The sequence below is a fragment of the Stenella coeruleoalba genome, assembly GCF_951394435.1.
Source record: "Stenella coeruleoalba genome assembly, chromosome: 20".
In the NCBI taxonomy this organism is placed as follows: domain Eukaryota; kingdom Metazoa; phylum Chordata; class Mammalia; order Artiodactyla; family Delphinidae; genus Stenella; species Stenella coeruleoalba.
In genome coordinates, this window is record NC_137166.1 from 57,933,048 (window position 1) to 57,957,847 (window position 24,800).

Genomic DNA, 24,800 nt, shown 5'->3' on the forward strand with positions numbered 1-24,800 from the left:
ACTGCTTGTCCACAAAAAATTACAAGTAAAACAGTCTTGCTCTTCACTTCATGTGGAATTAAGCTATTATAAATAGATGTTATGAGGTTCAGTGTTTAGTCAGTGAAAAGAGGCAGAAAAGTACAGACAGGTTATGAGAGGAAACATGGAGGAGAGATACTAGGCAGCCCTAAAGCAAATGGATGAGGTGGGGCCATGCCTCCGGGACCCTCAGAATACATCCCTTCTGCCTCTCTTTGTCAGTATTTATGTTCCAAATCCAAAAATCTGAATTGTTTTTCGATACAGCATTTATTATTTAATTTTCTGAGATAAGATCTATCCTTCCAAGAATGTGACACTTACCTGGGAAAAGTGGTCACTTCCCAAATTTACATTTGCTGTCAGGATGGTAGCTGCAGTGATAACATATGTGCAGATATGGAAAGTGGATGTCTGAATACTGAGGTTAAGGTTTTGGATTCCACAATCACTGCCTTGATGGGTAGCAATTATCATTTCACCTGTAAGAGCAATGATGTTGTCTGCATGGGGACTAGAGATTATCTCTGGAAAACAAGAGGAGGGTGAGTTTTATATTTCATTTATTTATTTATTTATTGGCTCCACCACATGGCTTGTGGGGTCTTAGTCCCCAACCAGGGATTGAAGAAGGGTCCCCTGGCATTGAAAGCACCAAGTCCCAACCATCGGACTGCCACGGAATTCCTGAGTTTTATATTTTAGATTCCACATATAAGTGGTATCATACATATTGTCTTTCTTTGTCTTGGCATAATACCCTCTAAGTCCATCCATATTGTTGCAAATGGCATTATTTCACTCTTTTTTGTGGCTGAGTAGTATTCCATTGTATATATGCACCACACTTTCTTTATCCATTCATCTGTTGATGGGCACTTAGGCTGCTTCTATATCTTGGCTATTGTAAATAGTGCTGCAATGAACAAAGGGATGCATGTATCTTTTTGAATGAGTGTCTTCTTTTTTTCGATAAATACCCATGGGTAGAATTACTGGGTCATCTGGCAGTGCTATTTTTAGTTTTTTAAGGAACCTCCATAGTGCACCAATTTGCATTCCCACCAACAGTATAGGAGGGTTCCCTTTTCTCCACACCCTCTTTAGCCTTTATTATTTATAGACTTTTTGATGATGGCCATTCTGACCTGTGTGAGGTGATACCTCATTGTGGTTTTGATTTGTATTTGTCTAATAATTAGTGATGTTGAGCATCTTCTCATGTGCCTCCTGGCCATCTGTATGTCTTCTTTGGAAAAATGCATATTCAGGTCCTCTGCCCATTTTTTAATCGGTCTGTTTGCTTTTTTTGATGTTGAAATGGATATATGAGCTGTTTATATATTTTAGATATTAACCCCTTAATGGTCATATCATTTGCAAGTATGTTCTTCCATTCAGTAGGTTTTCTTTTTGTTTTGTCAATGGTTTCCCTTGCTGTGCAAAAGTTTTTAAGTTTAATTAGGCCCCACTTGTTTATTTATTTATTTATTTTAAATTTCCTTTGCTTTAGGAGGCAAATCCAAAAAAAAATATTGCTATGATTTATGTCAAAGTATTCCACCTATATTCTCTTCTAGGAGTTTTCTGGTTTCCAGTCTCACATTTGGGTCATATAGTGTTACTAACTCTAGCCACAAGGCTGAGTTAGTAACACTAACTTAGGAATTATTTATTTTCTAACTGGACATTTGTATCTTTTGAAAACCTTCACCCACATCTTCCTCATTATATCCAACCGGCTGCAGTTTCCTTCACTCCCTATTATTCCCCTGTTGCTGTACCAATTATGGTTGCCCATGACCCTGTGATCGTAGAACCAGTGAACATCACCTGCTAAACTCTGGACGTCAGGGGACACGGCTTTTGGCAAGACCTGAAGAAGACATTCCCCTCATCAGTGCTGTTAGGCCCTGTGAACAAGCAGGGAAATTCATGCTGCTCCCAGAAGCACTTGAGATTGTCACACTGACCCCTCCTCTGAGTCTTCTAAAACTCATGGCATCCAGGCCCCAAAAGAGAACCACAAAGCCCAGCCCTCTTTCCCAGGAGGCCCATGAACAGCAACCTATTCTTGTCCAAAACTGGGAACCTATTTTCCACCATCAAACTCTCCCCTCTGAGGCACAGAATGTTTGAAATTCATATGAAAGGCATTCGCCCTTCTTGCGTATACAGCCTAAATCTGTTTTATTTTATTATTTAAAAAAATATTTATTTAGGGACTTCCCTGGTGTCACAGTGGTTAGGAATCCGCCTGCCAATGCGGGGGACACAGGATCGAGCCCTGGTCTGGGAAGATCCCACATGCCATGGAGCAACTAAGCCTGTGAGCCACAACTACTGAGCCTGTGCTCTAGAGCCGGTGAGCCAAAACTGCTGAGCCCGCATGCCACAACTACTGAAGCCCGTGTGCCTAGAGCCCGTGCTCTGCAACAAGAGAAGCCACCACAATGAGAAGCCTGCACACCACAACGAAAAGCAGCCCCGCTCACTGCAACTAGAAAAAACCAACGCACAACAAAGATCCAACGCAGCCATATAGCAATAAATAAATTTATTTTAAAAAATTAAAATATTTACTTATTTGGCTGTGCCAAATAATTGTGACATGTATGTGGGATCTAGTTTCCCGACCAGGGATCGAACCCGGGCCCCCTGCATGGGCAGCGCAGAGTCTTACCCACTAGACCACCAGGGAAGTCCCAACAGAGCCTAAATCTGTTTTAAACACTAGGGTTCACACTGGAGAAAGGCCCTATGAGTGCAGGGATTGTGGCAAATCCTTTGCTTCCAACTCCAGTTTCCTAAGACATCAATTTTTTTTCTTTTAACCGTGCCACACGGCATGCGGGATCTTAGTTCCCTGACCAGGGATTGAACCCGTGCCCCCTAAAATGGAAGCCCAGAGTCCTAACAACCAATGGCCAGGGAATTCCCCCTAAGACATCAGAATGTTCACATGGGGTAAAGGCCTTTACCTTAGTACTGTACTGTGTTATAGACTGAATTATCTCTCTCCTCTCCCCTGCCACCATTCTTATTTGAAGGCCTAATGCCCAATTTGACTATATTTGGCGATAGGGCTTTTAAGGAGGTAGTTCAGGGTAAATAAGTCCTGATCTGACAGGACTAGTGTCCTTATAAGAAGAGGGAGAGACAGCAGAGAGCGCTCTCTCTGTGCATCTACACACAGAGGAAACTAGATCTGGGTCTGGAAGCTAGAAGATGGAGTTCAAGGCACCACAGAGGATGGTTTCTCCCGAGGCCTCTCTCCTTGGCTTGCAGATGGCCACCATCTTGCTGTGTCCTTACGTGGCTTTTCTCTGTGTGACTGCCTCCCTAGTGTCTTTCCCTTTCATTATAAAAACGGTAATTATGTTGTGTTAGAGCCCCACCTTAATGATCTCATTTAACCTTAATTACTTCTTTGAATGCCCTAACTCCAGATACAGTTGGATTAGGGTTAAAGCTTCAACTATATATTGGGCCATGGGGCACAAGTCTATAACAATTTTTTTTTAATAACAATTGTTTTTGAGAACTGAAGACTATATCCTCAATGTTTTGTGCTATTCATAATGTAACAGCCATAGACACCGTACACTTTAGTGTAATCTGCTCTATTAACATATTGTTCATCACTTTCTAAAGTCTAAACATCAATAGAACAAGCCTGGGTTGGTAGTGTTTGTCAATATCCCTCATGTAAATACTCCCTCCAGGGCCCATCTCAAGCTGTCACAACATCACACAACATGGAATTGGAAAGAGATGTGCAGAAGCACAACTTGGTATTTTGTTCCCTGATTCGGTAGTCAAAACCTCAGGAACATACATAATGGTAAAACACAATATAATGATTAGGAATAAGAAATGGTGAGAATCACCTGTGCTTTAAAAATAAGTGTATTAGCAGGAATCCCTTGGCAGTCCAGTGGTTAGGACTCCACGATTTCACTGCTGTGGCCCCAGGTTCAATCCCTGGTCAAGGAACTAAGGTTCCCACCACCTGAGCAGTGTGGCCAAGAAAAAAAAAACAGTATTAAAGTGCAGTCAGGGACTTCCCTGGTGGTCCAGTGGTTAGGACTCCATGTTTTCACTGCGGGTGGGGGGCAGGTTCGATTGCTAGTCGGGGAACTAAGATCCCGCATGCCACGTGGTGAGGCCAAAGAAAAAGCAGTTACTTCTCATTATAATGGTAGCTATGTTTTATAAAACCACCATTATTCACGGAAGTTATGTTCTCAAAAGCAGTCTTTTCGTTGCACTAATTAAGAGCTTGCACTACTGATTTCTGCATCGAAAACCATTGCTTTTAGAGGAAATACAGATTTGGGTTCCCAAGAACCTTGGGTCACAGCTTGTTTGCCAACTGATCAATATATAACATTGTTTCATGCGTGTTCCTATCCAAAGACACCTTGTTATGTATTGTTGTCATATGAACACTGAACTCACAGCCAACAGTTCTGTAACTCATGACTCAACAAAGCTGATCTAACACCTATTTTCTTTCTAAGGCACATCACAGCCTTGTGCTTAGGTTAGGAACACCACACAGCACATAAACACTACACTTAAGCGCCATTTTCAAGAGTGAAATCACCACCAAAAAGCATTCATGTGGTACTAAATAGATCACAGAAAGGTCATTGTTTACAGTATGACAGCTGAAAGGAAAAGGAGACCTTAGCTGTGATAATCGTTACTAATTTTATTCTCTTTAAACTGATGTACACCATCTTAAATAGATTGTATTCTTTTTCTTTTTCTTTTAGATTGTATTCTAAGAAGCATATTTGCTTCTCTGTTAATTAGGGAAACAAGCCTGACTTCTCACAAATGAAGTTCACTTCATTTCATGAACACACTCATGAAATCAAAATAATGCTCCACCATCTCAGGGAGCTCACGGGTCTTGTTAGGCCTGCTCCCTCTGCTGAAAAGGGAAATTAGTAACGGGGGTGGGGGCATAAGAGACTCAGAGGCTTTCTCTTGACAACCAGGAGGAAACAGAAAGGAAAAAGGAAGGGCTTTCTCAGAGTGTTCTAAACAACGTCCAAGGCAACTGTCAAAGGAGTCTGGGGTCGTCTATGGAGTTGCCGACAAGGGAGTGGCTGGCAAATGATAACACTGGCCTCCTCCGTGCGAGTGAAGGTTCTAAATACACCTTGGTTTGTGTGGACACTGTGTCGGGTTTAACCCAAGCTGCCTCCTGGTGCCAGGGAAACAATTTGCCCACTAGCAGGGAATTGGAGGGGCTGAGTCACATGCATGCATACTCTAATCCAACAGATGGTGATCAGGGGTCACATCTCAAAGGTCGTGACGTGCAAGACTGAGCAAAAGAACTTGGCATTGAGTGGAGGTTCTATCTCCCCTGTAACTCGCAAGCAGCAGGGTTGGTAGAAAGGAAAAATGGAGTATTAAAGCAGCAGATTAAATCACTAACAGGTGATGGATAAAGAAGATGTGGTACATATATACCATGCAATATTACTCAGCCATAAAAAAGAATGAAAAAAATGCCATTTGAAGCAACATGGATGGAACTAGAGATTGTCATACTGAGTGCAGTAAGTCAGACAGAGAAAGACAAATATCATATGATGTCACTTATATGTGGGATCTAAGAAAATGGTACAAATGAACCTATTTACAAAATAGAAATTGAGTCACAGATGTAGAAAACAAACTTATGGTTACCAAAGGGGAAAGGGCTGGTGGGGGAGGATAAACTGGGAAATTGGGATTGATGTGTACACACTACTATATATAAAAGTTAACTAATAAGAACCTACTGTATAGCACAGGGAACTCTATTTGGTGCTCTATAATGACCTATATGGGAATGGAGTCTAGAACAGAGTGGTTATATGTATATGTATGGCTGATTCACTTTGCTGTACAGCAGAAATGAACACAACATTATAAAGCAGCTATACTCCAATAAAAAAATTAACTTATAAAAAAACAGGTAAATGTAAAACAATAAACGGAAGCCTTAATTAAATACAGTTTGGAGACCAGAAAGGGGAGCTGTCATGCCCTGCAATGTCCAACAGGAAGAAGAAAGACTCCTCTCCTGGTAAAGACTCAGCCAATGAAATGCCATGGACTCTTTGTTTACTACAGCCCTCCCAACACCCTTTTCCTGTCTATAAAAGTGTTCCGGGGCTACCCTCGTGGCTCAGTGGCTAAGAATCCGCCTGCCAATGCAGGGGACACGGGTTTGAGTCCTGGTCCAAGAAGATCCCACATGCTGCGGAGCTACTAAGCCCGTGCACCACAACTACTGAGCCTGCACTCTACAGCCCGCAAGCCACAACTACTGAGCCCAGGTGCCACAACCACTGAAGCCTGTGTGCCTAGAGCCCGTGCTCCACCACAAGAGAAGCCACTGCAATGAGAAGCCCGCCCACTGCAATAAAGAGTAACCCCCGCTCGCCGCAAGTAGAGAAAGCCCACACACAATGTGCAACAAAGCAACAAAGACACAATGCAGCCAAAAATAAATAAAATAATTTAAAAAAAAAAGTGTTCCCCTGCCCTTGCCATGCAGGAAATAGCATGTGCCTTGCCATAGTTATGGACCCTGATTTGTAACTCTCTGCTGATCCCAAATAAGCCCATCTTTATTTTTTTTAATTTATTTATTTGGCTGCGTCAGGTCTCAGTTGTGGCATGCAGGATCTTCACTGCAGCATGAGGGCTTCTCTAATTGTGGCGTGGGGGGCTCCAGAGTGTGCGGGCTTTGTTGCCCCGTGGCATGTGGGATCTTATTTCCCCGACCAGGATCGAACCTGTGTCCCTTGCATTAGCAGGCGGATTCTTAACCACTGGACCACCAGGGAAGTCCCTAATCCCGTCTTTATTGAAGAAATATCTGACAGTCTATTTGTTTCAGGTCAACAATCTGACATTATCAATACTGATCCAGAGACCTGGACTTTGGCATACACGACCGATAACAATGGGTAAGAGTATTCTTTTTCTGTCAAACTACACAGGCAGCCTGTCAAACCGACTGCAAGTATCATTTAAAACAACAACAACACATTATTAGAGCCATGGGTGGCTGTGTGCAGAATAGGAGGGGTTTATGTGACTTACCCCAGGTTATGGACATCTGAGCACCCAGAAAGCCCTATGCTGGAACAGAAAAATCTAAACAGAACCAACATAATGAGGCCAGGGATAGGGGACGGATATCACTGGAACTGTGCAGTCACTCCATCATATTGAAATACAGCAACTAGTTTGTCACTGACTTGTTACACTGGCCAAGTATTCACTGGGTGGCCCTAAATGGGACCTGATGGTTGTGTGGCACTAATCTTTGGCCATGGCTTCCACCTGGGTGGCAGGTTGCTGTACCCTGGGTTTTCCCTGGGCACAGGGAAGAATCCACCCCACAGGAACAGTTGCCAACCTCCCTCTCCACAATTCTAGGTGGGTACATTTTGTTTCCCACTGGTGTGATCCGCCTCCATCGGCCTGGAGGGTGTTAAAGCACACATAGCAGCTCTTAGAAAATCCACCCAGGCAGCCTCAAATGACAGCCAACAAAGCCTGTCTTTATTGAAAACTCAAATATCTCTAAACAGAAAAGCTGTCCTCCAAAGTAGGAAGGCCGTGGACGTTATTACTACCACTCAAGGAGGCGCGTGCACCTACAGAACTACAGAATGTGGCATGTTCATACCCCATGAGTCGGCTAACGTCATATTGAAGTCACACGATGACAGAGGTCAACTTTCACGAGTTCTTGGTGGAAAAACATGACACTGAGTTTGGAAACACTGTCAGTCTGTTTCTTCTTGCCTGTGCCTCTACTGCTGCTTAGGTATCTGCCTTCAGCACAGCCAGGTATCTGCCAAATGAGCCACCTCCATGCAACAGAAAGCCATGGCCGACGGATGTGGGCAAGCTGCGGAAGAGGGGAGCTCGGGAGATTGCAGAGCCGGTCACGGGGTGGTGGGTAGTGTCGGAGGAGGTCATTGAGAAGACGTGACTGCTGGGTGATCCCCAGGCTGGACCTGGGCAACTGGAGGCCCCTCAGTAACTCTGCTGTCCTTGGAATGTGCATTCACTTGTCTTCTCCACTTCTAGAAGCTGCTCCAAGGATACAGCCTTCAGACAGAAATGTGGTGTTGAGACTATCTAGACAGTGTATGTGGCTGAATCCAGTTAGGGCGTCCATACTAACTTTTAAGATTTGGTGGGTGGGGACTTCCCTGGTGGTCCAGTGGCTAAGACTCTGCGTTCCCAATGCACGGGGTCGGGTTCGATCCCTGGTCAGGGAACTAGATCCCGCATGCCACAACTAAGACCTGACACAGCATCCATGAAAGAAAAGGAAGGGAGGAAGGAAGGAAAGGAAGAATAAAAAGAAAGATTTGGTGGGTGTATGGGGAAAGCCACACAACTTGTAGCCAAGACAAGACCAAAGACAAGCCTCATAAGTTCCCTTGTCCATTAAAACTGCCACCTACCTATATTGAGTGGTCTGCCTCTTTGTTTGGTCTCTTTTTTTTTTTGGCCGCATCACACTGCAGGTGGGATCTTAGTTCCCTGACCAGGGATCAAACCCGTGCGCCCTACAGTGGAAGCATGGAGTCTTAACCACTGGACCTCCAGGGAAGTGCCAGTCTCTTCCTTTTATTGCTCCTCACAAAGAACAAGTTAAATACCATCACTGCCTGTACATCCGTCAGGAACTGAACCTGAAGGAGTTCCAACAAGTCACCTAAAGATTCTCTGGTGGGAAACCCACGCAAGGCCTCAGTGTCCTGCAGCACTGGCCTCCTGAGGGTGGCACCACGGCATCAGCTCGGGCCGCTAGTCAGGAGGAGCGCAGGGTGGCTGGGCTCGGTGTGTCACCACAGGCATACCCACCTCACGGGGAATGGGAGCCTTGGCTCTGCAGCTCATCTAAAGGCCAGGGGACAAGACGCTCCTTATCCCTGTTTACAGAGGGTTGGGGGAGGAGAGACGGTAAGTGACTCATTTATCTGTGAGTCAAGGCAACAGGATCCAGGATGTGAATCCAACATCTGGGCTACAAACCCAGGTTGCCTGACCCAGGCTTGGAGAGTCTGATCCCTGCCCTCCTAGCTCCCTCCATATCGGGCTTTGGAGACTCAAAGAATGTACTGTTCATCCTGATGTCATTTAGTCTATCTAAGAGTCCTGCTCCAACCTACCAACCCCCATAATGGAGCAGGAAAATGGACAAACACTACAAAGCAAGGTCATTATTCACTGTCTGGACTTCAGAAAGTGATGGACAACATATTAGGGTAGATTAATCTTTTTCTTCTTTTCCCCTTGGCTGCACTGAGTGGTTGTGGGATCTTAGTTCCCTGACCAGGGATTGAATCCAGGCCCTAGCAGAGTCCTAACCACTAGACCATCAGGGAATTCCCAGGGCAAATTAATCTTAAAAGTGTATGGTAACATGTGTCCATTAAACCGTGCATAACAAAAAAACTGAAAAAACTCAGGGCATGCCCTTCCAGTACTGAAAGCATTTCTTCCATAAAACAGTCACATTATTCAACAAGTGAAAATGGATGACACTCCAATACACATCTTTGTTGTTTCAATGTCCTACTTGTTAAAAAAAAAAAAGAAAGAATATAGCCAAAGTTCATAAAATAGAAGATAAAAATGGATATTTTACAAAAGAGAGCAAATGACAAAAGGGATCAAACATCCGAAAAAATGCTAATCATGAATTCTTATGGAAATACAATGAAAACAACAGTGAGACAGAGTAACAAACTTATTAAAAGGGTTAAAATTAAAAACGACTGACCAAATAAGTATTCGCTAGGATATAGAGAAAATGGAACCCTCATACAGTGCTGGTAAAAATGTAAAAAACACAAATATTTAGTCAGAATTTGTTAGTTTCTTCAAAAGCTAAATATTCACCTACCTCATGATTCAGACACTGCAATCTAATTTTTTGAACAAAAGATAAATGAAACAAATATCCATATTAAGAACTGTACACAAATGTTTGCACCAGTTTATTTTCTACAGTCAAACTCTGGAAATACCCAAAATGTACATAAACAAGTGAATGGATAAATAGCAGTATATCTAAAGATAAGAGTACTGAACCACAAAAGAACATAAAAGGGAGGGATGAACTACTTACATAACATCTGTATAACAAATATAACATCATATAACAAAATAATTATAAAATATAAAAGAAACCAGAAAAAAGAGAGTAAACATTTAAGGATTCCATCATATAAATTATAGAAAACATAAAGATATCTATTATAATGGAAAATAAATCAATGGGGGCTTGGAGGGCTGAAAAGGGCAGGGACACAGAGACTGCAAAAGGACATCAGGCAAATACATGGTGACAGATATGGTCATTACCATGACTGTGATGATGTTTTCACAGGTATCATGTGTATGTCAATATTTACCAAATACTTCACTTTAAATATGTGTACTTTACTACATGTAAATGACACCTAAATAAAGCTTAAAAAAAAACACTTTAAGATAAACAAAATCTGTTTGCCCCACTTTTTTGGAAAATAGATTCGACAGCCCTATAATGACTCCACCATCTTTTTGTCATGCCCTCTGGGTGTCAGTCTTGCCTCAGTGGCAGCAAACACTGGCGATTAATAAAGGATATTTCCACTTCAGTCAACAGGAATGTTGGTTGGCTCACAAGAGCCACATCCCTGGACTACTTTCCTCTACTTTTCTTTTTTCTGCCTGTGCAGCAACGGCCTTGAGGCAAACATTGCAGGGAGGTTACAAAAATCCACAAAACTTTCCAATTGTCTTCTCTGACAATGACCTCAGCTACACAAGATAAACATGCCTGAAGGTTCTGAGATTTGTGTACACGCTGATCCTGCACATAGGTCATCATCACAAAGACATCCGTGGATGCACTTTTAGAAGAGGCATATTCCAATGAGCTGGCTGCTGTACCCTCTGCTCCCTACTAACCCAGTTTCTGTATCAGAAACCTGACCCCTATAGTCTTACAACCAGTGACTGTCACCCATGGAATTTTGGACATCAGGACACATGCTCTTTGCAAAACCAAGGGAGGAGATTCTTCTCAACAGTGCTGACATCTCTCGTGATATCCCCTGTGAACAGGGGAAAAAATTCATGCTGTTCCAAGAACTTGAGATTGTCACATCTTACTCCTCTTGAGGGTGATGTCTGAGTCTCCTAAAACTCACAGCATCCAGGCTTCAAATGAGGACCAAAAAGCCCTGCCCTCTCTCCTACAACTTCACCGGCACTAATGCAAATTTGACCAAAAATGGCAAGCCAATTTTTGCCATCATACTATCCTCCCTGAGGCCAATGCCTGTGGAGCCCAAATCTCCTTATAAAAAACCTCTAGCAGTACAAAGAACTCCAAAAACAAAGTAGGTCTTAAACAGTAAGGCATCCATATTATACAAACCAAAACAATGTGTGGCACACAGTTTGGGTTGGTGACTTGCTAGACGGAAAAACTGAGCATTTGAGAAAATGTCCCTGGAAAATGTTGTCCTTCTCTGCACATTGTCAGCTGAATTCATATGACGTTCTCGGGGCCAACATTCCTTCAGGCTTTTGTACACGTAGTCAGAGAGAGGGGAACACCAACCCCTAACGGACTGGGCTACTATTCCTGGTTTGCTCCAACACTTGGAAGAACAGAGGTCAGTTTCCCTGAGCACACTGGGCTGGTGACTGATGCCCATGGTGTGGACCTGCCAGGTGATAGGGGTAAAATGGCCACAGAAATGTGCAGTGACATAAATCTGGGAAAAGCCCTGGACAGATTACAAAGTGCAATATAGCCACACATGCTTCCCATGTAACTGAAACTTAAGGGGCATCTCCCCCTGTGGACAACTGGACATATGAGATTGAATTCAGATGGGTGGCTCCTCAGTTTCTTCCAACGTCATTACCCTGAACTAGAAAATTGCACATTTCTTTGCATGTTCAAGGCCTTTCTCCAGTGTAAATTCTACCATGTATAATGAGGAATTTTTTTTTTTTTTTTTTTTGCGGTACACGGGCCTCTCACTGTTGTGGCCTCTCCCATTGCGGAGCACAGGCTCCGGATGCATAAGCTCAGTGGCCATGGCTCACGGGCCTAGCATCTCCATGGCATGTGGGATCTTCTCTGACCAGGGTATGAACCCGTGTCCCCTGCATGGCAGGTGGACTCTCAACCACTGCACCACCAGGGAAGCCCCAAGAAAGTTCTTTAGGAAAGGACTTCCCAAATTCTTGGCACAAATAGGGCTTTTCCTGTGAACTCTCTGATATGAATAAAGGGTGGAACTAGAGGTAAAGGATTTACCCACATTCACCAGACACTTGAGGCCTTTCACCTCTGTGAACACTGATGGTGAAGGACTGCAGAGCTCTGGGGAAAAGATTTCCCACGTTCACTACCCTCATATGGCCTCAATCTTGTGTGAACTCTCTGATGATAATGGAGGCTGACCTAGATGAAAAGGACTTCCCATATTCACTGCATTTATAAGTCTTTTCTCCAGTATGACCTCTACAGTGTTCAATGAGATAAGAATTTACTCTAAAGGACTCCCCACTTTCAGTGCATTCATAAGGCCTTTTGTTAGTGTGAATTCTCTGATGTTCATGGAGAATGGAACTACAAATAAAAGATTTCCCACATTCACTACACTCATTTGGCCTTGATCCTGTGTGAACTCTGATGTTAATGGAAACCAGACCTAGATGAAAAAGATTTCCCACATTCACTGCACTCATAAGGCTTTTCTCCAGTGTGAACTCTCAGATAATCACATAGGCCACACCTAGTAGTAAAAGATTTCTCACAGTCACTACACTGATAAAGTCTTTCTCCTGTGTGAACTCTCTGGTGTATTAGGTGACATCTTTGGATAAAAGATTTCTCACATTCACTGCACTCATAAAGCCTTGACCCTGTTCTGATCGTAACACTCTGATGATAACACAGTCTGGACCTAGATGAAAAAGATTTATCACATTCACTGCATGCATAAAGGCTTTGCTGCATTGTGAACTCTACAGTTTTCAGTGAGATAAGAATTTGCTCTAAACGATTTTCCATATACAGTGCATTCATAAGACCTTTTAAAAATATTTATTTATTATTCTTTTATTTAAATTTATGGTTGAGTTGGGTCTTTGTTGCTGGGTGTGGGCTTTCTCTAGTTGGAGCGAGTGGGGGCTACTCTTCGTTGTGGAGCACGGGCTCTAGGCATCTGGGCTTCAGTAGTTGTGGCTTCTGGGCTCTAGACACAGGCTCAAGAGTTGTGATGCACAGGCTTAGTTGCTTCACGGCATGTGGGATCTTCCCAGACCAGGGTTTGAACCCATGTCCCCTGCATTGGCAGGCGGATTCTTAACCACTGAGCCACCAGGGAAGCCCCCATAAGACCTTTTGATTACACGAATTCTCTGATGATCCTGGAGGATGGAACTATAGATATAAGACTTCCCACATTCACTGCACTTATAAGGCCTTTATCCAGTGTGAACTCCCTGATGATAACGAAGGTTCCTCCTAGTGGTAAAAGATTTCCCACATTCATTACACTTATAAGGCCTTTCTCCTGTGTGAACTCTCTGGTGTATAAGAAGGTAAGATCTTTGGATAAACGATTTCCCACATTCACTGCACAAATAAGGCCTTTCTCCTGTGTGAATTCTCTGATGATTACTGAGGTTGTAACTAGTGGAAAAGGATTTCCCACATTCACTGCACTTGTAAGGCCTTTCTCCAGTGTGAACTCTCTGGTGTATAAGAAAGTGACATCTTTGGGTGAAGGATTTCCCACATTCACTGCACACATAAGGCCTTTCTCCTGTGTGAACTCTCTGGTGTTTAAGAAGGGAGCACCTTTGGATAAAGGATTTCCCACATTCACTGCACACATAAGGCCTTTCTCCTGTGTGAATTCTCTGATGATTACTGAGGTTGGAACTAGAGAAAAAAGATTTCCCACATTGACTGCATACATAAGGCCTTTCTCCAGTGTGAACCCTCTGATGATTACTGAGGGTGGAACCAGAGGAAAAACATTTCCCACATACAGTGCACTCATAAGGCCTATCTCCAGCATGAGTCTTCTGATGATAACACAGGGCAGAGCTGGAGGTAAAACATTTTCCACACTCACTGCACTCATAAGGCCTTTCTCCTGTGTGAACTCTCTGATGATAACGAAGGCCAGAGTGAGAGGTAAAAGACTTCCCACATTCACTACATTCATAAGGCCTTGACCCAGTGTGAACTCTCTGATGATAATGGAGGCCACGGCGAGACATAAAAGATTTCCCACATTCAATGCATTCATAAGGCCTTTTTCCACTATGAACCTTCCAGTGTTGAGTGAGGTAAGATTGATGACTAAAGGATTTCCAACACTCACTGCACTCATAAGGCCTTTTTCCTGTGTGAACTCTCCGGTGGAGAATGAGTATCGAGCTATTGGTAAAAGATTTCCCACATTCACTGCAAGCAAAAGGCCTTTCCCCTTTATGTACCCGCTGGTGTAGGACGAGCACCGAGCTATTGGTAAAAGAGTTCCCACACTCACTGCAATCGTAAGGCCTTTCTCCTGTGTGAACCCTCCAGTGTACGATGAGGTAAAATTTTCGTCTAAAAGATATCCCACATTGAGTACACTCATAACGCCTTTCTCCAGTGTGAATTGTCCGTTGTCGAATTAGGATGGATCTACAGCTAGGAAACTGCGCACATTCACTGCACAAGTAACAATTTTCTCCAATGTGTCTCCTCCAGGGATAAATAAGGACAAAGTTTTGGTTAAAGGATTTCCCACATTTGCTGCACTTGTACTGCCTTGCTGCAGTATGAATTCTTCGATGCAGATTGAGGGTTGAGGTTCGCCTGAAAGATTTTCCACATTCACGACACACACGAAGTCTTTCTCCAGTATGCACTCTCTGGTGCACAACAAATGAGGATTTGTACCTGAATGTCTTCCCACATTCACTGCACACAAAACAATGTCTTCCAGGGTGGACACCCTGGTTCTGAACAAGTGCATGTTTCGGGCTGAAGGCTTTCTTGAATTCTCCCCAGCTGTAATGACTTTCTCTGCTTTGTAAAGTTGCCTCACGCTGGGCAATCTTGTTTGGCTTCTCCTCCCTGGTGTGAGTGATCTGTTGCTGGAGATGTCCCAAGGTGGCCAGAAAATCTTTCCCTACTTCCTCACAGGTAAAGGGCTTCCTTGACACATGGCATTTGCAGCTTTTCACAAACAAGGCCCTGACTACAGCGTTTCTGAAGGATTTCTCTGCCATATGCTGTTTCTGGTGTTTCTGGAGGTTTGCACTAAAATGAAATCGTTTCATACATATTCTACACCCGAACACTTTCTGGCTGTGTTGTGTTTCTTCATGCTCAGCCAAGTGAAAAACACCTCTCAAGATCAGACTACACTTCTTACAGGGGTGGCTCTTCTGGGAAAATGAGCCTTCCCTGTGAGTCCTGGCCTGTGACATGCTTATAGAAATGCTTTGTTGAAAGGGTGCTTCTGCATCCTCTGCTCCACAGCAGCAACCTGAATGCAAATAAATGCTGGTGAAGTACATGTTAACTTTATAGGAAGGAGGCAACATCATCATAAATGGATGTGTCACATCTAAGAATGAGTCAGTGGGATGCTGTTCCACACAAGAGATTTGAAATTCCATTGGGGAAGTGGCTACTTATAAAAAGGTTATAAGAAACTACTATGAACAACTAAATACCAACAAACTGGATAAACTAGAAGAAACGGATAAATTCTTTGAAACAGACAACCTACCAACAATGAGTCATGAAGAAATAAAAAATATGAATAGACCAACAACAAGTAAGGAACCTGAATCATTAATAAAAAAAAATCTCCCAACAAAGAAAAGTCCAGGATGAGATAGATTCACTGGTGAATTCTACCAAAGATTTTAAGAAGAATTAATGTCAATCCTTCCTCAACTCTTCCAAAACACTTAAGAAGAAACATTTCAAAACTCAATTTCTGAGGCTAGGATTACCCTGATACAAAAGCAAGATATGCAAACTACAAGAAAGGAAAATTACGGGCCAAACTCCTTGGTGACCATAGAATGAGAAATTCCTAATAAATACTCAACAGCACGTTCAAGAATCTTACACTATTGAATAATAAAAAAAAAATTTAGGTAACTCCCTGGCAGTCATCCAGTGGTTAAGACTTGATGTTTTTACTGCAGAAGAAGAATCTTACATTATTATCATTATCAAGTATGATTTATCCCTGGGATGCAAGGATAGTTCCTCATATACAAGTCAAAAAACATGACTTACCATATTAACAGAATGAAGGATAAAAATCATATGAATGTCTCAAAAAATGCAAAAAAAGCACTAAACAAATTGAGGATAGTTTCATGTTAAAAACTCTCAACAAATTAGGTATAGAAGGAATGTATCTCAATACGATAAACCCATACACAATAAGCCCACACTAATATTATACTCAAAGTTTAAAAACTAAAAGCCTTTCCTCTGAAATCCAGAACAAGCCAAAAGTGCCCACTGTCCACATTTCTATTCAACACAGTTCTGGAAGGCCTAGCCAGAACACATAGTTATCAGAAAGAAAAAAAAAAGGTATCAAAATCACAAAATAAGTAAAACTGTCTGTGTTTGCAGAAGATATGCTCTTATATAGAAAACCCCAGGGACTCCTCCCACCCAAATCTGTTAGAACTATTAAACAATATCAGTAAAGCTGCAGGATACAAAATCAATATGCAAAAAGCAATTGCATTTCTATAAACTAACAATGAAATATCTGTGTTCTGAAAACTATAAGACAACAATGGAAAAAACTGAAGAAAACACAAATAAATGGAAAGACATCCAGTGTTCTTAAATTGGAAGAATACTGTTAATTTTACCAAGAGCAACTTACAGACTGAAAACAATCCATATCGAAAGTCCAATGACATTTTCCAAAGAAATAGAGTAAACAATCCTAAAATTTGTATGGCAGCACAAAAACTCCCAAATAGTCAAAGCAATCTTGAGAAAGAAGGACAAAGTTAGAGGCATCACACTTCCTGATTTCAAAATATTACAAAGCTATGGTAATTAGCACATGATGACACTGGTATAAAAACAGACACATAGACCAATGGAACAGAATAGAGAGCCCAGAAATAAAGGCACACTTATATAACTCATCTTTGATAGGCACCTCAAGAACACACAATGGATAAAGGACAGTCTCCTCCATAATTGGTGATGGGAACACTGGATATCCACATGCAAAAAAAAAGAAAACTAGACCCTTATCTTACACCATTCACAAAAATTAACTTGAATTGGATTAAAAAATTTAAATGTAAGACTAAACTTGTAAAACATTTAGGAGAAAACGCAGAGAAAAATCTCCTTTACACTGGTGTTGGCAATGATTTTTTTGGATGACACAAATAGCACAAGCAATGAAAGTAAAAATAAACAAGTGGGAGTATATCAAGCCAAAAACCTGAACAACAAGGGAAACAAAATGAAAACACAACCTAAGGTAAAGGAGAAAATACTTGTAAAGTGTTTATCTGATAAGGGGTTAATATCTAGAAAATATAAGAACTCATACAATTCAACAATAAAAAATGAAAGAATCCAATTAAAAATGGGCAAAGGACCTGAATAGATATTTATCCAAAGACATACAAATGGTCATCAGGTACATGAAAAGGTGCTCAACATCACTAACATCAGGGAAATGCAAATCCAAACCACAATGAGGTATCACCTCACACCTGTTTGGAATACTACTATCAAAAAGACAAGAGATGGGCTTCCCTGGTGGCGCAGTGGTTCAGAGTCCACCTGCCGATGCAGGGGACACGGGTGCGTGCCCTGGTCCGGGAGGATCCCACGTGCCACGGAGTGGCTGGGCCCGTGAGCCATGGCCACTGAGCCTGTTCGTCCGGAGCCTGTGCTCCACAACGGGAGAGGCCACAACAGTGAGAGGCCCGCGTACCACAAAAAAAAAAAAAAAAAAAAAGACAAGAGATAGGTGTTCGTGAGGATGTGAAGAAAAGGAAAGCCTTCTACATTGTTGGTAGGACTGTAAATCGGTACAGCCATTAGGGAAAACTGTATGGAATTTCTTAAAAATTGAAAAAAGGACTACTATATGGTCCAAAAATCCCAATTCTATGTGTATATCCAGAGGAAACAAAATCCATATCTCAAAGAGGTATTTGCACCCCCATGTTCATGTCAGCATTATTCACAATAGCCCAGGTTTAGAAACAACCTAAGTACAGCCATACATTGTTTTATTCTGCTTCAAAGATAACACAGTTTTTTACAAATTGAAGGTTTCCAGTAACCCTGTGTCAAGCAAGCCTATTTGCACCAGTTTTCTAACAGCATTTGCTCACTTTGTGTCTGTGCATCACATTTTGGTATTTTTTGCGATATTTGAAACTTTTTCATTATTATTACATTTGTTATGGTGATCTGTGATCAGTGATCTTTGTTTTGGGGTGCCACAAACTGTATCCATATAAGACAGGAAACTTAATAGATAAACATTATACATGTTCTGGCTGCTCTACCAACTGGCCAATCCATCTCTCTCCCTGTCCCCAAGCCTCCCTCTTACCTGAGATGTAACAATATTGAAGTTAAGCTAATTAATAACCCTACAATAGCCTCTAAGTGCTCAAGTAAAAGGAAGGATCACATATCTTTCACTTTAAATCAAAAGCTGGAAATGATTAAGCTTAGTGAGGAAGGCAAGTCAAAAGCCAAGATAGGCTGAAAGCCAGGCTTCTTGGACCAAACAGTATTAACCAAGTTGTATCAATAAATACAAAGGAAAAGTTCTTGAAGTAAATTAAAAGTGGTACTCTAGTGAACACACAAATAAGAAAGCAAAATAGCCTTATTGTTGATATGGAGAAAGTTTTAGTGATCTGTATTCAATATCAAGCCAGCCACACATTCCCTTAGGCCAAAGCCTAATCCGGAGTCAGGTCCTAACTCTCTCCAATTCTGTGATGGCTGAGAGAGGTGAGAAGCTGCAAAAAAAAAAAAAGTCTGAAGCTACCGTAGGTTGGTTCATGAGATTTAAGGAAAGACGCCACCTCCAGAAAATAAAAGTACAAGATGAAAAAAAAGCACATGGTGAAGCAGCAAGTGCCGATGTAGAAGCTATACCAAAGTTATCCAGATGATCTAGCTAAGATAATTAATGAACGTGGCTACACTAAACATTTTTAATGTAGATGAAACAGTCTTATGTTGGAAGAAGATGACATCTAGGACTTTCACAGTTAGAGAGGAGAAGTCAATGCCTGGCTTCAAAGCTTCAAAGGACAGGCTGACTCTCTTATTAGAGGTAATGAGGCTGGTGACTAGAAGTTGAAGCCAGTGCTCATTTATCGTTCTGAAAATCTTAGGCCCTTAACAATTCTGCTAAATCTACTCTGCATATATTTTATAAATGGAACAACAAAGCCTGGATGTCAGCACGTCTCCTCATAACATGGTTTACTGAATATTTTAAGACTACTGTTGAGACCTACTGCTCTGAAAAAAGATTGTTTTCAAAATATTACTGCTCACTGACAATGCAGCTGGTCACCCAAGAGCTCTGATGGAGATATATAAAATTAATGTTGTTTTCATGTCTACTACTACAACATCCATTCTGTAGCCCATGGATCAAGTAGTTTACACTGTCAAGTCTTAAGAAATACATTTCATAAGGCTACAGCTGCCATAGATAGTAATTCCTCTAATGGATCGGGGCAAAGTAAATTGAAAACCTTCTGGAAAGGATCCACCAATCTAGATGCCATTAAGAACAGCTGTGAATCATGGGAAGAGGTCAAAATATCAACATTAACAGGAGTTGGGAAAAACTTGATTCCAACTCTCTGGATGACTTTGAGGGGTTCAGGACTTCAGTGGAGGAAGTAACTGCAGATGTTGTGGACAAAGCAAGAGAATTAGAAGTAGAGCTGGAAGATCGCTGAATTGCTGTAATCTCAGGAGAAAAATTTAACAGATGAAGAGTTGTTTCTTATGGATGAGAAAAGAAAGTGGTTTCTTGAGATGGAATGTACTCCTGGTGAAGATGTTGTGCAGGTTGTTGAAATGATGACAAATGCTTTAAAATATTACATAAACTTAGTTCATAAAGCAACAACAGTAGGGTTTGAGAAGATTGACTCCAATTTTGAAAGAAGTTCTACTGTGTTTTAAAATGCTATCAAACAGCATCGCAAGCTACAGAGAAGTCATTCATGAAAGAAGAGTCCATCAATTTGGCAACCTTCATTGTTATATTATTTAAAGAAATTACCAAAGCCACCAAAACCTTCAGTAACTTGATCAGTCAGCACCTTGATTAGTCAAAATCAAGGCAGGAACCTCCATCAACAAAAAGATACAACTCAGATGATGGTTAACATTATTTTAGCAATAAAGTATTTTTTAACTAAGTTATACACGTTGTTTATTTAGACATAAGGCTACTGCACACTAACAAGCTACTGTACAATGTAAACATAACATTCATATTCACTGGGAAACCAAAAGTCTGTGTGACTTGCTTTATTGTGATACTCACTTTACTGTGGTGGTCTGGAACAAAACCTGCAATATGCCCGTATCTGTCTACAGATAAGTGGGTAAATAAAGCCTGGTATTTATATGCAGTGGGGTATTATGCAGCCATAAAAAAGGAAATCATGCATTTGTGACAATACTGATGAACCTGGAGGGCATAATGCAAAGTGAAATAAGCCAGAGAAAGATAAATACTGTATGCTAAAACTTATATATGGAATCTTGAAAAAAAAAATAGTTGAACCCATAGCAACAAAGAGTAGAAGGCCAGGGGCTCAGGTCTAGGGGAAATGGGGAGATGTTTGTCAGTTATAAGATGAAAAAGCTCTGAGGATCTAATACAGCATGGAGCCTATAATAATAATGCTGTATGGTATACTTCAAATGTGCTAAGAAAGTAGATCTTAAGGGTTCTCACACACACAGGAAATGTAAATATAATATGTGAGGTACTGGATGTGTTAATTAACTTGATTGTAGTAATCATTTCACAATGTGTGTGTGTATATATATAATCATGACACTGTGTACTTACTTTTACGTTTTACCTTTTTTTTTATTCTTTGGCCACAACGCACGGCTTGTGGGATCTCAGTTCTCCTACCAGGAACTGAACCCAGGCCACGGCAGTGAAAGTGCTGAATCCTAACCACTAGACCACCAGGGAACTCCCTGTACACTTTAAACATATACAGTATTATTTGTCAATTATACCCCAATAAGCTGGAGAAAAGAAAAAAGAAAAGAGATCTAAACACTACAAGTAAAACCATGAAGGACAGCCTTGGAAAATAGCCCATGGTCCAAGTAAGTAATGGTCATGACAATACCTTCAATTCCTGGCATATGGAGGCAGAACGAAATGTCAGATGATAAAAAGGAACAAAACCTGGGACACAGAAGTGCCATGGACGTGGATACACCACCTGACCAGGGAAAGGGCAAGTATTAGCCTAACTGCAAGACTGCTGACCTCAAATCCATCCCTACGAGGGTTGAGTACAGACTGTATTGGGGCTATGGGGAGAGAAGAGGGCAGTGCAAACAACCCAGCCCTACCTGTCACAGCAACTACCCAGAAAGCTGGGGAAAGAAACAGTGCCCAAGGTCCATATGTGAGAAGGACAGAGCACACCTTGGAGAAAAGAGGGTGAGGCAGGATACAGAGCCTAGCCCAGGTCACTGGGGAGGGTGAGGCTCTTACCCAGTGAAGATATAAGTGCAAAGTTCTCCAGCATCACATCATGGTACAGGCGTCTCTGAGCCTCATCAAGGAGCTTCCATTCCTCCCAGGAGAAGTACAGGGCAATGTCCTCAAAGGTCACACCAACCTGTCATGAATGAGATAGATGAAACATAAACATTCTCTCTCTGAGGACCCACAATTCATCTCCTCACACATGTATTCCATGGTCATCCTCCATCAGAGTTCCCCACGTCAGGCCTCGTGCCAATGATGCCTGATCTCTCCTCACTGTGTTCAACCCTCAGCCACAAAAGGCGGTGGCCGGGGGGATAAACGCCATCTAAACTCTGGGCCTGGCCTACAGGGCCCCATCCCTCCCCCGAAGTAATTCCCCTGAGGTCTCCCACATTGTGCCTCCAAGACACAGCAAAACATGGGCTCATCTTTACCCTTAATCCCCAACACCAGGTCCTGTGGGCCCTCAGCTCACACTTCCCCTTGATGTGCACGTCATTCAGTTGACCAAACCTCTTTCACACCTTCAGACCTCACAGTTGCACTCCCACAGCTCTACCACCTCCCTGCCCCACATCACAGGCACCTCTCTGGACTCACCCAGGGACTTGGAGCATGGCATCCACAGAGTGCTTAACAAAATCAAATATGATCTGGTACAATCCCAGTTCTCTGAGGGAGCCCATAGCCAGGGAAAGCCCTGCCTGCCTTGCTTCTGATCTCTGTTTCAGTATTAGCCACCCAGAACCAGTGAGGGACTGGGACACCCTCTCCTGCCTTACATAGGTTCCATAAGTGCCTCTTCAACCTTCAGAACCTGGACGAAAAAGGAAGGCAACCATGGCTGGGCTCCATGTGTGCAGGACTCCCTTGTATCCCCACCCAGCCCTGGAACCTAGTGACCTCGGGCTGACTGACTAACCAATGCTGCCTCTCATCAGATCCTGTGACCTTGGACGAGGACTCTCTTTGTCACTCCCATTCCAATCCGTTCGTTCTCTTCTCTGAGCAGCTCTTTGAAAACTTTTAAAGCCCTCACATACACTGTTCCTCGTCCGTTCACAGCCCTCTGTGACTCCCAGGTCCCTCAGAATAAAGGAACAACCTCTCTCTCTGCCGGTCCAGGCGTGATTCCACCTCACACTCTCTTTACTGCAGTCATAAGATGCACCCCAGGTTTCCCGAATCCTCCTGGCTCAGTCCGACTTCCAAGCCTTTGCACCTGCCAGTCCCTCCGCCTGTCACCCTCGCCCACGCCCCACCCAAGGCCGCCTCACCGTCCTGGACATCGCGACCTGGGCTGCGGGCACATGAGCAGGCGTCCCGCACTCGGGGCTTTAGTGTTTAGTGCAGTGAGGGCGGTGAGGGGCCGGAGGACGAGTGTTTACCTCAGGCGGGTCCCTCAGAGCCGCCACCGCCATCGGACTCCCTGGGCGGAGCGGGGCCGGGAGCTGCGACAGAGGAGGCGAGACGCGGACACAGTGGTCACTCTCCCGGGCCTGGCGCAGGGCAGCCCGTGCTGCGTCGCCGAGCCTCAGACGCACCCCTGAGTAACGGGGACAGACCCTCCCCTCGGACTTTCTCGGTCCCGTCACCTAGAACCTGACACAACACTCCGAGGCCGAACCGACCAGAAGGAAGCGAAAATGACCGCCGAAAGGAGGACGCCGGAAGTCCCGCCCCGACACGATGCGCACGCGCGGGAACTCCTCACCCTGATTGGTCGTGGGTTTGTAACTGCGGCCTCTCGGCCAGGGGCCTTCTGGGGACCGAAGCGAAGCGAGTTGATACTGTTCAACCCGAGCGTTAGTTTTGCAGCCCCCTGAAGCAGGCGGACCAGCAGGAGCTCAGCCTCTGCTGGTTCCCATAAAAAACGGCTCCCTTGCTTGTATTATCAGTCATTTTCAGAAGTGGAAACAAAAATCAACAGGATTAACAGAAGTGGAAGTAAAATAGGAACTGCCAAACTAAATGTCCTAAATTGTATAAAAGCTAATTTTTAGTTTTGTGGCCTTTTTAGAATTGTTAACTATTGTGTCCCCTAACTACATACACACACACACACACACACACACACACATATTTAAATTTTGTTACAAAAATTAACCCATTTATTAAAGGGTAGCAGCGTTTCAAATGGTGCTGTTTCTACTGGTCCTTCAATTCCTTCAATCTTCTCATGGCCGATTTTACTGTGATGGCAGGAGTGGTGTTGTAAATATAGTTAGGCCTAACTATATTTTTTTGGGTGTTGAGCTCATTTATTTATTTGGTGACAAGAAAATATTGAATGAGAATTGTGTTAGTCTGCTAGGGTTGCCATAACATTTGAATACTATTGAAACCAAGGGTAGTCATAAGCTATTAATAAAAAATAAATTGTAACCTGCCTTCACTGATCAACCTCACTTTGCTTTTACAAAAACGTGCACGTACTCCCAAGCATCAAATAGCCTAAACAATAAGATCTTTGCCAAGTTGCTTTTTAGGAAATTGGGGTCACCTGTGTCCAGTTTGAGCTCAAGTTGGTTAAAACTGCTAAGACCACTGACTCTCCAACTGGGTATATGCAAGTGTTGGCTAGGTGACTTTCTTTTTTAGTTAATTAATTTATTTATTTTTGGCTGTGTTGGGTCTTCGTTGCTGCATACGTGCTTTCTCTAGTTGCTGCGAGCGGAGCGGGGGCTACTCTTCGATGCGGTGCGCGGGCTTCTCATTGCCATGGCTTCTCTTGTTGCAGAGCTTGGACTCTAGGTGCATGGGCTTCAGTAGTTGTGGCATATGGGCTCAGTAGTTGTGGCTCACAGACTCTAGAGTGCAGGCAGTAGTTGTGGCACACAGGCCTAGTTGCTCCGCTGCATGTGGGATCTCCCCACACCAGGGCTCAAACCAGTGCCCCCTCTTTAGCAGGCG

The 24,800-nt window shown here is 42.9% G+C and overlaps 1 long non-coding RNA gene across 1 annotated transcript; it reads right to left on the minus strand.

Moving 5' to 3' along the window:
- Positions 1-10,183: 10,183 nt before the first annotated feature.
- Positions 10,184-23,951, minus strand: LOC307179566. The gene is made up of 3 exons (XR_013825429.1): positions 23,276-23,951; positions 21,891-22,017; positions 10,184-15,626 (listed from the first exon to the last, which is right to left on the minus strand). It is a non-coding gene; the product is annotated as an uncharacterized lncRNA (long non-coding RNA).
- Between the last annotated feature and the right edge of the window lie 849 nt (positions 23,952-24,800).